Source organism: Prenolepis imparis, unplaced genomic scaffold (genome assembly GCF_030444845.1).
Source record: "Prenolepis imparis isolate NDT839.2.m4 unplaced genomic scaffold, iyPreImpa1.0 SCAF_14, whole genome shotgun sequence".
Classification (NCBI taxonomy): Eukaryota; Metazoa; Arthropoda; class Insecta; order Hymenoptera; family Formicidae; genus Prenolepis; species Prenolepis imparis.
The window spans coordinates 8,351,605-8,366,461 of NW_028141172.1; the positions used below are offsets into that span (position 1 = coordinate 8,351,605).

The following is a 14,857-nucleotide window of genomic DNA, read 5'->3' on the forward strand; positions in this document are numbered from 1 at the left end:
TGAAGAAATAGTAGGATGGTAGCATGACAAGAAAGCAATTTATATTTCTTTTATAACTATCACTCTATTATTTATTTATAAGTACATATATAATTGTTGATATAAAATAAGAAAATGAATGAAAGCTAATAATATAATAAATAATATAAAGAGAATAACTCATAGCATTTGTAATTGTACTATGAGTTATCAAATTCTTACTGACCTTTTTTCATGTTATTTTTTTAGTATTAATTTTTATTCACGTTTAACTTTTGTGTTATACACAATTATTTTTTTTATACACAATTACAAGTTTCTTTTACTTTCTTTTAATCAATTAATTAATGAATTAATCAAATATAATAAATTAACCTACATTAAAACTGAATCTATGTGTCAAAACTAATAACCTAATGACATCATTCATGAAGCGACATCAACGCTGTCTTGCAATGAATGCTCGAACCTTAGAGCATATAGACATGGAGGGAGAATAGTATATACTTTCCGGTAAACAAAAGTATCCCCAAGATTGTGCGAGAGAGAAAGGTATAGTAATTTCTGTTCGTTCTCTATACGCGTGCGCTAAACTGGCAGACATATAAATGATAGCTCCAAATTTCTTTTAAAATAGATAACAACTGCATAGCAATAACAGTTGCTTGGAAACAACGCTTGTGCACAGAAGATGAATAGGAACTTATACCTTTCTCTCTCGCATAGATATTGTGGACACTTTCAGACCAGTATTCTCCCTCCATATCTATATCTATATGCTCTAAGGCTCGAACTGAACATTTTCTGGTACATGCGTATTGAGAAGGTCGTCAAATCGGACCTTACTTTAAAAATGCGCCTCGTATATATATAAATAAGAAAATTATAAATATATATACCAAATAAAAATATTGAATGTAACATATTTCTAGATATAATTTTATATGTAAAATAGTCATACCTGGTGCTATAACATTTTTTATATTTGCATTATCACTTAAAGACTGTTTTGATATTTTAGTTTCTTCCAAATTTATAACATATTTTCGTTTTAATGAATAATCAGGAGTAATCGATTTAAAATTATATCAATTTTGAGGATCACAGTTTTCTTGTAAATTCTTTCCTACATTTTCTACATTATTTGTATCAGAACTTGATGTTAGATATTGTTCTTCTAAAGAAGTATCCTTTTTGTAAATGTTACTTCTGGAAGTCGTTGGACAAGTAAAGTTTATCTCTGATGGTTCTTTTACGGAATGTTTATCTACATTAGTAAAAGACTCAGATGGTTTTATATTACTGAATGTCCTGAAAAATAATTCATCTATAAGTATGTTATAATTAAAGATAATTAATAATAATTATATAATTAAAGATAAAATAACTGTAAAATAATTTACAAACTTTCTACGTGTTATTGTTGATCGTAAAAATCCCATTAATTCAAATTATGGCCATGATGGCTTTGTTTTAGCTGCAGCGACACTTCCACTTGAAATATATTTGTTTTGTTCAATTAATTTTCTTGCATATGTGTCTCGTAAATTACGTCACTTAATGCTTGTTATTCCTGGACATAAGTCTTAAAAAGATATAAGGTTATAATTTTGTGAAAAATTATAAAAATAGATTTTTTAAATAAAAATTTAAAAACTTACTTAATTTTTTCTCAATTTTTGACTATAAAGATTTTATCGTAGATGGTCCCCGCTTTTCATATGGAAGACTGCTATTCCACAATGGTGATTGCTTGAAAACTTCATTATAATTAGTTCCTCAATATTTTGAACTTCAGAATAAAGTACTGTCTTCAATTTCCAATTTTCTGTATTCTCATTTAATAATTCACATACGTGGTTTTCATCCTCAATTATTTCCCCACAATCTGCATATAAATGCTTGAACACAAATATAAAAAATTAAATATAAATTTATAAATAAATATAAGTGAAGTAAATATAATTCTAAATGTAAGTTATTTTCATATATGTATATAGGATGTCTCTAAAGTCTGACCCAGGCTCTTTATCTCGGAAACGGCTTTAGATATGGAAAAATGTTTCAGACAAAAGTTGTAGGACTTGAAGGGGGACAGATGATGAAAGTATGGACTTGACCTTGAGTAACCTATTTAAGGTCAAGTGAAGGTTATCGATGTTTTCTTATACAGAACCCCCTATTTTTTATTGCATATTCTTGTAATCCTTGTCGAGACGTTTTCAAAACACATATATATTTATTTATTTATTTATTTACTTACTATATCATCCATTGTGTATAAATAAATTGTGTAACTTATAAAATTTGTATAAATTTTATACAATATTATTAATTAATATTATTTTTTGAATAATTTCGCACGTCAAAGATCAACATAGAAGAATATTTAGAACATTTAGAAAAACATAACTTATCTAATAGCAAAAATTGGTTATGATTGATTAGATAGGAACTATTCTTCCTAAACGTTCCATCGATACATGTATCGTTACGACTGGTTTTGATGTGCAAAATCGTACGAAAAAGTTCAATCTTGATGAACATTTTTGTACGACAAAGAGCATTATACGATAAAGTATCTCTAGCTAGAATTTCTAGAAAACAAGCTCTGTTATTGGATATCGGATGTCGTACATCGGTCGTCGGAAGCAGTGTGAATCCTGCATACGGTTTCGACTCCCGCTCGTCTTATCACGCTTCTCTCATTATTTTTCTTTAGCTAAACTCAGCTGATCCGAGCGTCAACCATCTATACTGTGTATATTTGAACGATTTTGACCTTATTCTCTCTTAACGCTCTGTTTAAAAATTTTGTCAGCTTTCGACTCTCGTGTTTCACATCGCACTTTCGCAATCTATATCGTTCTTTTCGAAGCTCGTATCGCTCACACACACACACACACACACACACACACACACACACACACACACACACACACACACACACACACACACACACACACACACACACACACACACACACACACACACACACATCTCATCTTAAAGTATTTTGAATGAAGTCTCAGTGCAAATTACACTACGCAAAACAATTAGGGGAGCACTTTAAAACTTGCAAACTTTACCGATTTTAAGAAGCCATATCTCAGCTTATCATAAAGAGATTGTAAGACAACGTTTCTGGACGCATTTTAACGGGTATAGCCTCGACTTTAAAGGTAAGTAAGATTGCATTGTCCGCCTCATCGAACTGTTTTTGTTGTGAAAGCCAAAATCAGATCGTGAATAAATTTTGGAAATTTCATGACTTTGTAGTTATCCATGAAAAAAGCAGGAATGGGTCCAAAAATATCATTACATTGGTTTTGAAGTGGGAATCTTCCCCTTTAAAATGGCTCAAAAAACATTGCTATACTATACCTAGGAGCCGACCCAGCGAGAAATGATTGGTCGAATCGACGTCAATTCGACATCAATTCGATCAAATCGACGTTGATTCGACGTCGAATCAACATCGATTCGACCACCATTTCTCACTGGGGAGGTATCGGGTTTTATAATCATCCCTGCAATTTGCAAGATTTTTAGTAATACCGTCGGCATTCGTATTAGGTGTACTTAACGCGAATGGAGAGGTTGCTCGGTCGGATTTTTTGCACATCATGTATGGCGAATGGAGAGGTTGCTCGGTCGGATTTTTTGCACATCATGTATGACGTATGTTTACGTCAATGTTAAGTGTAATGCGCGTGTGCGTGTGTATTAGCAGAGATCAGGATCCCAAGGTTCGTTACTCCCGCGGTAGTTAATGACTCCAAACCCTTTCTACTGTGTGTGTGTGTGTGTGTGTGTGTATGTGTCTATGAATGTGGAGCGTGCGTGCGTGCGTGTGTGCATGTGTACGTGTGTGTTGGTAAGTGTGGATGTGGGTGCGCACGCATGCTCCATACACACAACACACATACACTCACACACACACACACACACACACACACATACCCACACACACAGCAGAGAGGATTTGAAATAACTATCACGGAGTGACGAACCGTAGGATCCTTGTATTTACTGACACAGACTTACACACGCATGCGCGTGCATCACATTTTACATTGGAGTAGAGTGTTTCCGTAACATACATATCATTAAGTCGGGTTGCCTATTTGTTTACTGACAGGGGCATGCTTTGCTGGGCTCGCAGAATAAGATCAGAATGCGAGTTCAGTGGGGAGTGAGGAAAGCAAAATCGATTTTTATGACTTTAGCATAGTGAACAGTTGTGAAATTTAATAATATGTATAAAATATATATTTAATGATATAGTTCAAATAAATTATATTAATAGGTTCTTTATCAAATAATACAAGTTAGATAGGCAATAGAAGAGCCGGCGCAGTAGGCAAAACGCATATAAACAAAATTAATAACAAAATTAATGTTACGGATTAATGCTTAAATATAGCAAGTAAAGTATAGTTACGAGTATAACGGATTAGGAGTATAATTACGGACGGTTTGAGCCGTTTTTGGCTCATCTTCAGCATATAAATATAAATACTAATATAAAAATAATATAAAAACTAAAGACCGTCAATAATAAATAGATATGTAAATAGTAAATAGATATGTAAATAAAATTGAATCATAAGTCATAATATAAAATCAAACAAATTGTGCTTAGCTTAACACGGTATTACACATTGTATTGAAAGCGATGTCAGATCAAATTCTGCTTATATTCTACGTTTCCAGAGCGCGTCATTCCCCGGTTGACAAGTCGGGCAGTGTAGTGCATGATGGATATTAGTAAGTTTTTTGGCGAATATCTGCGAATATCTATGAGCCATGAGTCGTACAGATATCTAGAAATTCTTTTCTCAATAACGAGTGGAATGATAAGTATTGCGGTAACCAAAGAAATAAATTGTCAAACTGGGTAAAAAAAAAAAAAAAATACAGAATAAAAAGAAAACGAAAAATCAGACGGATTCGGATCGCAGTTAACACAGTTAAAATAATGCATTAAGTCAGATTGTATTGATAGAATTGGGACGTTAGCGCAAAGTCACGTTCCGCACATCGCAAATGAGCTAATAAGACTAATGTATGTTTTCGGATGTATAGTGATTCGTACTGGAATCGATAGAGTTCGATCGGGTGGACAGCACTCCGTGTCTGTCTGAAAATTTAAACTATTTGTCGTTTTATGTAAACCATTTCTGGAATTAGTCTTTTATTTAAATTAGACTCTTGATCGAGGATCTTCACTTTGTCCCATTTAAATTCGAGATTAAAACCTAATCTGTAGTCTGTAATTACAGAGTGATTGGTAATGTTTCTCCTAATGTGGCTGCGATGCTCCAATATTCTTGTTTTCATTTGTCTTCCCGTTTGGCCAACGTACATATGAGGCGTAATTAATTACAATTAATCGTTGCAATTAATTTTATAAACAACAGGAAGATAGCGTAAGCTGATCTTTGTGTACTCTAATGTACTCTAATCATATTACTCAATTTGTTGAAATCATAATAAGAGATTTTGATATTTAAATCTTTAACAGTATTTGCAATTTTGTCTGATAATGGAGGAACGTATCGTATAGTAAAAAAAGAGGATGTATCTGTAGTCATATCAATAGAGTTTAACTGTTTTAATTTGAATTTGTGAATCAAAGTTTTTATATGCTCGTGGAGAGTTGTAAAAATAAAATTAAAAGGATAGTTGTTGTCCAATAAAATCTCAATTATTATGTCAAAATTTTTTGAATAGAAACGCGGATGCGATAATAAAATGCGTTTGATCTATTAAACTTATGACCATACCTCTCTTATGATGGAGGGGTGCTGGGACCAGAAGTGCAACTATTTTCCCGAGAAGGTCAGTATGTGATACCAATCGAATATCAGAAAGTTAGTCTCATATATCAAAGTGACGTCTAAAAAATTTAAATTATTATTCTCAGCTATATCAAGAGTAAACTGAAGTCTCTCAGCAGAAATTAAAATATTAAAAATATATAAAGTGTAGGCATATAAATTTAAATCCAGAATTCTTCCATCTCGATAATATATCACGTAAATTAGAAATTAATTTCTTTGTCGGATCTTTGTTGACAATTTTGTACGTGTCTTTATTGTTGAGAATGTCAAACATTTTTTCTAAATATTTATCTTTGTCAAGAGCAACTATGACGTTGCCCTTGTCCGCGCGTATGAGAATTATATTCCGGTTATTGTTTAAATATTGTTTGGTGGTTATTAATAATAGTTTGATCTCAGAATGTATGTTGTTCTTAGGAACTAAATACGATGGAAGATTGCCTTTGAGATTTACCGTACGACTTCTAATGGAAGACTGTACATTAGGTAGGAATTTTTTTAGATTGTTTTCGACGTTTTTAATAAATTTGAATGTAAGCTTGCATTTATTAGTAATGGGTAAGCAAAAATTTTCCCCTAATTGAAGTAAGCTCTGGACTTCTGCAGGAATGGAAGTCGATGATAAATTCACAAACCATTTATCTTTAATTTGTTGTATATAAACTTGGCTGTCATTAAAAGAACCAATCTTAACCTCATGGGATTGAGTTTTAGGTGAGAAATTAGATTTAAGCAAATAAAGTTAAATTTCCCCTCGTCGATCGGATTATGATGGGAGCAGGAAGAGCTGTAAAAATAATGAATCGAGTTAATATTGCATTCTTCCCGTGTGTGCTTTGTTAACAGATAATTGAACTTCCTATCTAGCCTTGTACGTTTATTTACAGGAAAGGTATGTAATGACTCGCACTGTCTATCGAAGAAAGAGTTAGTGACTGTGACCGGAATAGAACAGTAAATAGTCTTACACAATTTAAAAAGATGAATGCGCGCCGTTCTTATTTCACAATGTATTTCTTTAAGTTCCAATTGTATATAGCAATTTTTTTGTAAAAAGATTCTTTGATTGTTTAAAGTCCTTGATCTCTGATATTTAAATTTTTTTCCAAAATCTTAAAAAACTGACTTACGATTAGATGCAAAAGTATCAAGTTATTGTCGATTTGCGCAGAAATTTCGCTTTTAAATTGCCTTTAATAATCGTCTTACGAAACTTATCCATAATTTTAATAGTCGTACGTCTTTACCAAAGTAATATCAAATATATTAAATAAACGGAAAAGTGTAACGCATTTATTTCTTTGGTTACCGCAATACTTATCATTCCACTCGTTATTGAAAAAAAAATTCTTTGATTTCTAGACATCTGCACGACTCATGGCTTATAACAGATATTCGCCAAACTTACTAATATCCATCAAGCACTACATTGTCCGGCTTGTTACCGGGGAATGACGCACTCTATAGAATATAAGCTGAATTTAATCACTTTGATATCGCTTTCAATACAATCCGTGTTAAAATGGGCACAATTTGTTTGATTTTATATTATGACTTATGATTTAATTTTATTTACATATCTATTTTATGACGGTCTTTAGTTTTTATATTATTTTTGTATTAGAGTATTTATATTACGCTGAAGATGAGCTAAAAACGGTTCGAAAAGTCCGTAATTATACTGTTAATCCGTTACACTCATAATTATACTTTACTCGTTATTTAAGCATTAATCCGTAACATTAATTTTGTTATTAATTTTGTTTATATGCGTCTTATCTACTGCGTCAGCTCTTCTATTGCCTATCCAACTTGATTTAATAATATAAATAACAACGTAAATAAAATATTAAATAAATTTGAATAAAAATATTTTTAATCTTTAAATATAATAAATTACAATAAATGGTTAATGTGGCCACCATTTTCCTCTAAACATAAAACAATTCTGCGCATGAAATTTTCTTTCACTTATTTTAGTAGAGTGATCTCTGCACATGCGTTTTGTATTCTATTTTTTAAAATTTCCGCATTTTTCGGCAGGATATATTTTTCCAAATCTCACACTCATGGATTTTTTCGTGTAGGGCTTCTTAAAAAATAAAGTATATAAAAATATACTTTATTTTTTAAAAACTCTACACAAAAAAATCTATGGGTGTGAGATTTGGAGAGCGTGATGGCCATGGATTCTGAGGACCATGAAGTCCGATGCATTTTTCGGGAAATTTTTGATTTAAAATGTTTCTCGCTAAAAGAGAAGTGTGGGTGAGATGTCTATCCTGTTGGAACATTATTTGTATTTTAGTTGGAACATCATTTGAATTAGCCAGTGGCACATCCTCCAGTTCATGGAGCCGATAGAGCAGAAAATTTGCATAATAATGTGAACCCCTACTATTCCCATCCACACGTTCACAGTCCATTTGTCTTGAACGTTTGTTTCTCTTATGCCATGTGGATTATGCTCTGCATAGTAATGCTTATTATGTCTGTTTATGGATTAATCGCTTCCAAAAACTGCTTCGTCAGACCAGAGAATACTTTTCAAAAATATATATCATTTCCGGCATCATTGAAATTCACCTGCATAAACTGAGTAAATTAGTATGACGATAATTTACAAGTAAATGACAACATCTGGTACGTTACAGCAAAAGAATAGAACTAAATTTTTAAATAAACTTATGTGTTCAATAAGCCATTCACAAAAATTTAAACGTCGTGACATATCACCAGGTATATGAGTCTTTGTATGCTGTTTAAATGGATGCCAACCCAGAGAATGTTTAATAATTTTATGAATGGTAACATGGCGAGTGGAATGTTCGAGCTTGCATTAATTATGTGAGGTTCAGATAATCCCGGAAATCTTTTCGAATTTGCAAAAAATCTCAACATTGAACGGTGGTATTAAAATAATGATAGTCATAAATCAAGAGGCATAAACTCGAAATCATTAATAAGAGACAATAAACAAGCGTATACCGATTTGCCCCTTTATTGTCTAAACCAGAGTTTCCCAAAGTGGGCGCTACCGCCCTCCTGTGGACGCTGGAGGGATCTGAGGGAGTTTTGTTCGCTTTAGGGGCAGTACGGAGGCGTTGAAGTATTTTTTTAATATCCTATCTACACCTAAGGATGATCTCACTCGTGGCTTATCCGACTGCTTTCGCCCGTCTATGGCTGCGGTCGAGAATACACTACAAATGCTTTGAAACATTATTCTATCTTTATTCTTCTGGAATGTAGAACAAAGATAGAATGATGTTTCAAAGCATTCGTAGTGTATTCTCGACCGTAGCCATAGACGACCGGAAGCAGTCGGATGAGCCACGAGTAGGATCATCCTTAGATGTAGATAGGGCATAAGCAAACTCTTATCCACTTGATTATATAAACATACAATTATGTATCACAAGAATCATATGTAACAACTATTAATACATATTGACAACAACAGTTGTATAATGTCAGGCATGCTTTATTTTACAAGAAAACGTACAAAATACAAGTTTTAACCGATTGGTCTAAAAAACAAGACGATAGGTCTTAACAAACGAGCGCTAGCATGTATGTAATTGTGCGCACTTTCGACTTACGCAGGTTCTTACAAATCCAGTGCACAGCGAGAGGAAACTGTGCATGTTATATCAAGTTCACTGTACAATACTATAAATACGTGAGAAATCTTAATTCACTATTAGACTGGTTCTGAATTGTGTAACGAGCAGTAGCTCAAATATAGAGCCAAACATAAACAAATTGGTAACACACCAGGTTCATCCTTTTCATTAATAATTATTTTTAATTTTATTAATATTTACAGATTTACTTAATATTTGATGAAATTACTAATAATAGTGAGCAATCTTACATGTTTATGTGCAATTTTTTTGTTATTTTATTTTGCAATTTCTTTGTTATTTTATTTTAATACATACCTTTAACACTTATTTAGTTCCAAATTGTTTTATTTCAACTACGCTTACAATTTTATTATTAGTTAAGATTGAGATAAAGATTTTCCGAGGGAAGCACTGAAAATATTGTTTGAAGAAGGGGCGATGAGCCAAAAAAGTTTGGGAAACTTTGGTCTAAATGAACGAAGACAACACATGTTCGTGTGCATTTACCACAATCGCGTGCCGTTGATAGAAGCGATGACGCCACGAGACGAAAGATAGAGAGCCGCACGTCACCGCGAATCATTCATGGTTCCACGACGCGGTGGTCGTCTGCGATGGGCAACAACGGAAGGAGCGAAAGTCGTTAATACGTTTAAGAAGGATCCATGCGATACACGCTGCAGATTCACCGCGCAATCGACCGCGCGGCTTTAGACACGCGTCGTTATCACGCGTCAAAACAACAACAAAACAATCGCGTGCGAGGGAGGCATTTAAAAGCCCGATGATTTAAGGACCGAAAACATCACGGCTTAGACGCACGCATCGAATGTGTGTTTACGTATCAAACATCGAAAATATACGCCGACATATGCAGCGATCCGCATAAGCACACATATCAATATTTATATGAACGCGGTTCCAATTGTATTCGATTTCTCTATTGTTTTTGAATAAACTTATCTACACTCGTCAAAAAAATTATCGCAACACGTACACGCACCGGCATTAATGGTGTCCGGCGTTAGATGTGTGCGAATACGTGTATGACAGCCGAAAGTCATACGCACACATACGTAACGCGACATACGTGTTATGACTTTCGGCTGTCATATACGTATTCGCACACATCTAACGCCGCACACCATTAATGCCGGTGCGTGTACACTGAGAAAAAAATACTGTTGAATCAACAACGTTTTTGTAATAAAAAATATCATTGATATTTTTGTAGTTAAATTTTATTTTATTAATTCAATGATATTATTATCAACAATAATATCATTGAATTAATAAAATAAAATTTAACTACAAAAATGTTGTTGAGTCAACAGTATTTTTTTCTCACAAGGGACATGTCACAACTGTCCGGAACCGATTTGATTCTTCTTCAAATATGTTTTTAAATACACAAATCTAAAAGACACGTATTTTTTTATATGTGCGGATATTGAGTTTTAAGGGGTGAAACACCCCTTTAAAGAAAAACGGTATTTTTCTTTTGGATCGAATATCTGGTAAACTATAAGAGGTAGAAAAAAAGACGTACAACAAATTTTAATGGCTTGAAGAGTACTTTAAAGTTATATGAACAAAATTTTTTTATTTTTATTTTTTTTTAAATACCCTCACCACTTAATTTTTTTTTTTTCAAAATTAAAAACATTTTTTTACCTAATTTAAAGCTTATTTTTTCCAAATTCAACCATGTGTAATAAAGTTATGTTACGAAATATCATTTTCGAAAATTAATTATAAACGCTCCCGTATATACGTTCATCCGTGCTATGTGCGTAAGTAATTACCGTCGAACAATAAGATATATAAAAAATGTTTATGTATAATTTTTATTTATGTTTTCTATGTATTTATAACTGCGTCTTGTGTATATTTAAATTTTTAAAAACATTTTTAAATATAATTAATAAGAATTATTTTAAATATACCTCCAGTTATTTTATTATTTCTTTAATATTTAATTTCTTCTATAAAAATTAAAAACAATTTTATTCTATAATAAAATTATTTTACAATTGAATCTTTGCAAATAAATAGATGTCGCAATATTTGGCATAAACAAATTTTATATCTTACGTTAAATGAATCATAAGATAAGATTATGTGTACGTGTTCCAGATAAGTTATAATTTTTACAATTAAATCTTTGCAAATAAATAGATGTCGCAATATTTGGCATAAACAAATTTTATATCTTACGTTAAATGAATCATAAGATTATGTGATTACGTGTTTCTGATAAGTTAATATAAATTGTTCATGTAGCAGCATAATTCTCACAGTCAATGTAGTCGTTGTAATAATATCTGTGTAAACTGTTTTTCTATTGCAATAAAAAGCAAAATTTAACATCTTTGAATATGATTATCAATCCGCTTAACGTTGTTAGACTTTTATTAATGTCAATAAATTCAATATATCTAACAGAAACGCCAGTAACTGAAGCAGAAGTGGAATTAAAGGAAAACATAAAAAAGATATTGCTGGATAGCGTTTTTCATTATAATGGGGTGGAAGTAACGGAAGAAATATATCTCGATTATGAAGAACCTTATAAATTACAGTTTTGAAATAATTGAAGATGACGAAGAAGCATGGAAGATAATTTAAATTCTCATCCTCATTGTTCAAATGATGATACAAATTTTGATAGTTCTTATAAAAGACGAGCTATTGAGTATTGGCGACATCGGGACACTGATGAAAACAGTAATGACAAAAAAAGGAATCGTCCTCTAAAAGTAGTACAAAGTAAATTTAGAAGAGTTTCATCTGAACGTCAGTTAAGGCGATGGGAAGAACAAATACAATCAGGTGGAAGTCGTATAGAAAAATTATCTTACATCTCCAAATTTACACATGATAAATTTACTGCAGCTGTTGAATCAGGATTCATGGTTCATGATATTGATCTAAAAAGATGTGCTTTACAAGCTCAAGAAGAAATAGGAAATTTAAATCCTATATTTAAAGCATCTCACAGTTGGATAGCAAGAAGTCTCACCGAATTGTTTCAAGAAAAGTTACGAAGTTTGTCACTAGAAGAACATTAGAAGATTCTGTTGATTTGCAAAAATCAGCTGATGATTTTCTGGAAATAGTAAAACCTCTTATTGAACAGTTTGGATCTGAAAATATTTACAATTCAGATCAAAGTGGTTTCCAATTAGAAATTCATTCTGGAAGATCATTGCCTAACCAGAGAGAAAAAAAAGTAGAACGTGTCGTGCAATCCATATCATCAACAACCCATTCATATACGATACAACCAATAATATCCTGTAATGGCAATTTGTTGTCACCTTTATTTATTGTATTAAAAGAAGCTAATGGTAAATTTGGACCAAGAGTAGAAGAAAATTTATTTAAACCAGAAAATGTTATTGTAAAAGCATCGAAATCTGGTAAAATGACATCAGGTATTTTCCTTTTATAATTACTTTCTTTAACAAACTTATTTCATTTAACAATTTAATAAGAGTCATAAAAAATTATTAAATTAACATTTATATTTTATACAGATCATTTTAAAATGTGGTTAGAAGAAGCTTATTTTGCAAACATTGATCCTAATAGCGTTCTTCTTATTGATTCATGGACTGGACATTGCCCCAATACTATTTCGGATTTAACACCTCCAGGAACACATATTACTACTATGATAATACCGAAAGGAACTACAGGGAAAATACAACCATTAGATGTTTATGGATTCAGAATTTGGAAAAATTTTGCTAAAAGATTTTCAGATACGGTTTTACTGTTGGAAAGTAATATAAATTTACATGAACGAAATAATATAATAAAATTGCAATCTTTGATACATAATCAATTGTCATCCCCACGATATCAAAACTTATTTAAATATTCGTGGTTTAAAAGTGGTTATACGAATGAAAGACCAGACGAATTTAAAAATCCAGTACACTTTAGTTTAGACGAAACGTCAACAAAATGTGAAATCGAAGGTTGCAATAATATAGCTGTAGTAAAATGTTCTTGGTGCAAGAAGTCATTACGCTTGAAACATTTTTTTGTCGAATATCATTATTGTAATGTATATAATGAGTGAATAATATAAAATGCAAATATATATTTTTTTAAATCTAAATATACACAATACGCAGTTATAAATACATAGAAAACATAAATAAAAATTATACATAAACATTTTTTATATATCTTATTGTTCGACGGTAATTACTTACGCACATAGCACGGATGAGTGTATATACGGGAGCGTTTATAATTAATTTTCGAAAATGATATTTCGTAACATAACTTTATTACACATGGTTGAATTTGGAAAAAAATAAGCTTTAAATTAGTTAAAAAAATTTTTTTAAATTTGAAAAAAAAAATTAAGTGGTGGGGGTATTAAAAAAAAAATAAAAATAAAAAAATTTTGTTCATATAACTTTAAAATACTCTTCAAGCCATTAAAATTTGTTGTACGTCTTTTTTTTCTACCTCTTATAGTTTACCAGATATTAAAAAAATACGTGTCTTTTAGATTTGTGTATTTAACAACATATTTGAAGAAGAATCGAATCGGTTCCGGACAGTTGTGACATGTCCCTTGTCAGTGTAATTAATATCAAAATTTAGCATAAATTCAAATAAGCGTATCTCTGCGAAAAATTGTCGTATTTCAAAAAATTTTTTTTTGTTTTAAAGGGTAAAGTCTCTACTTTAAGGAACTTTCGTTCGATTTTGATTTTATTCTCTCCCCCTTTCTCCATCCCTTTAAAAGGAGGAACGTGTTTTTTTTCAAAAAATTGCATAGTTTGACGAACTCTACGGAGTGTACTAAATTTTTTTCGCAAATATCATCATTACTATCGTAAAATATGGACTTTTCTCTACAAATTAAAAAAAAATTGAATACCGTACGATTTTTTTTCGCGAAGTTACGGCGTATCAAAGTTACCTATGCATTTTTGCCTATATATTCAATTACCGCCAACATTAGCATTATCCGATGGGCACTAGGGGGAAGTTGCTGGTCGGATTTTGCCCATCGTGTGTGTGTGTGTGTGTGTGTGTATAATGTGCGATAATTTTTTTGACGAGTATATGTTTAAATATCCGCGTTTTGTGTTTCACGAAACCCCTTTCCTGTGTTACGTCCTGTGGACTGCACGATTCTTTTCTCCTCCCCGATTTACGCAGATTCGCGTTCCGCGAACATATTAATTATAAGACCGAAATTAGTTATAAGAATTAAACGGAGAAAGACAATTGTGAAACAACTCGACCGGTGAGATTACGAAACCTACACTTTGATCAATAAGTCATAGGTAATGTTGAAATATCACGATCGACACACGCTATCAGCGGACCAAAGATCAGAATTAGGAAAGAACCCTTCATACAAGAGAGCAA

The 14,857-nt window shown here is 31.9% G+C and overlaps 2 pseudogenes across 1 annotated transcript; one reads left to right on the forward strand and one right to left on the reverse strand.

Annotated features, from left to right (window-relative positions):
- Positions 1-1,067: 1,067 nt before the first annotated feature.
- LOC145945628 (uncharacterized) lies at positions 1,068-2,254 on the reverse strand (annotated as a pseudogene).
- A 9,264-nt stretch (positions 2,255-11,518) lies between these two features.
- LOC145945248 (uncharacterized) lies at positions 11,519-13,706 on the forward strand (annotated as a pseudogene). The gene is made up of 2 exons (XR_014426807.1): positions 11,519-12,891; positions 12,994-13,706. The product of XR_014426807.1 is annotated as an uncharacterized LOC145945248 (transcript).
- The last annotated feature ends 1,151 nt before the right edge of the window (positions 13,707-14,857 follow it).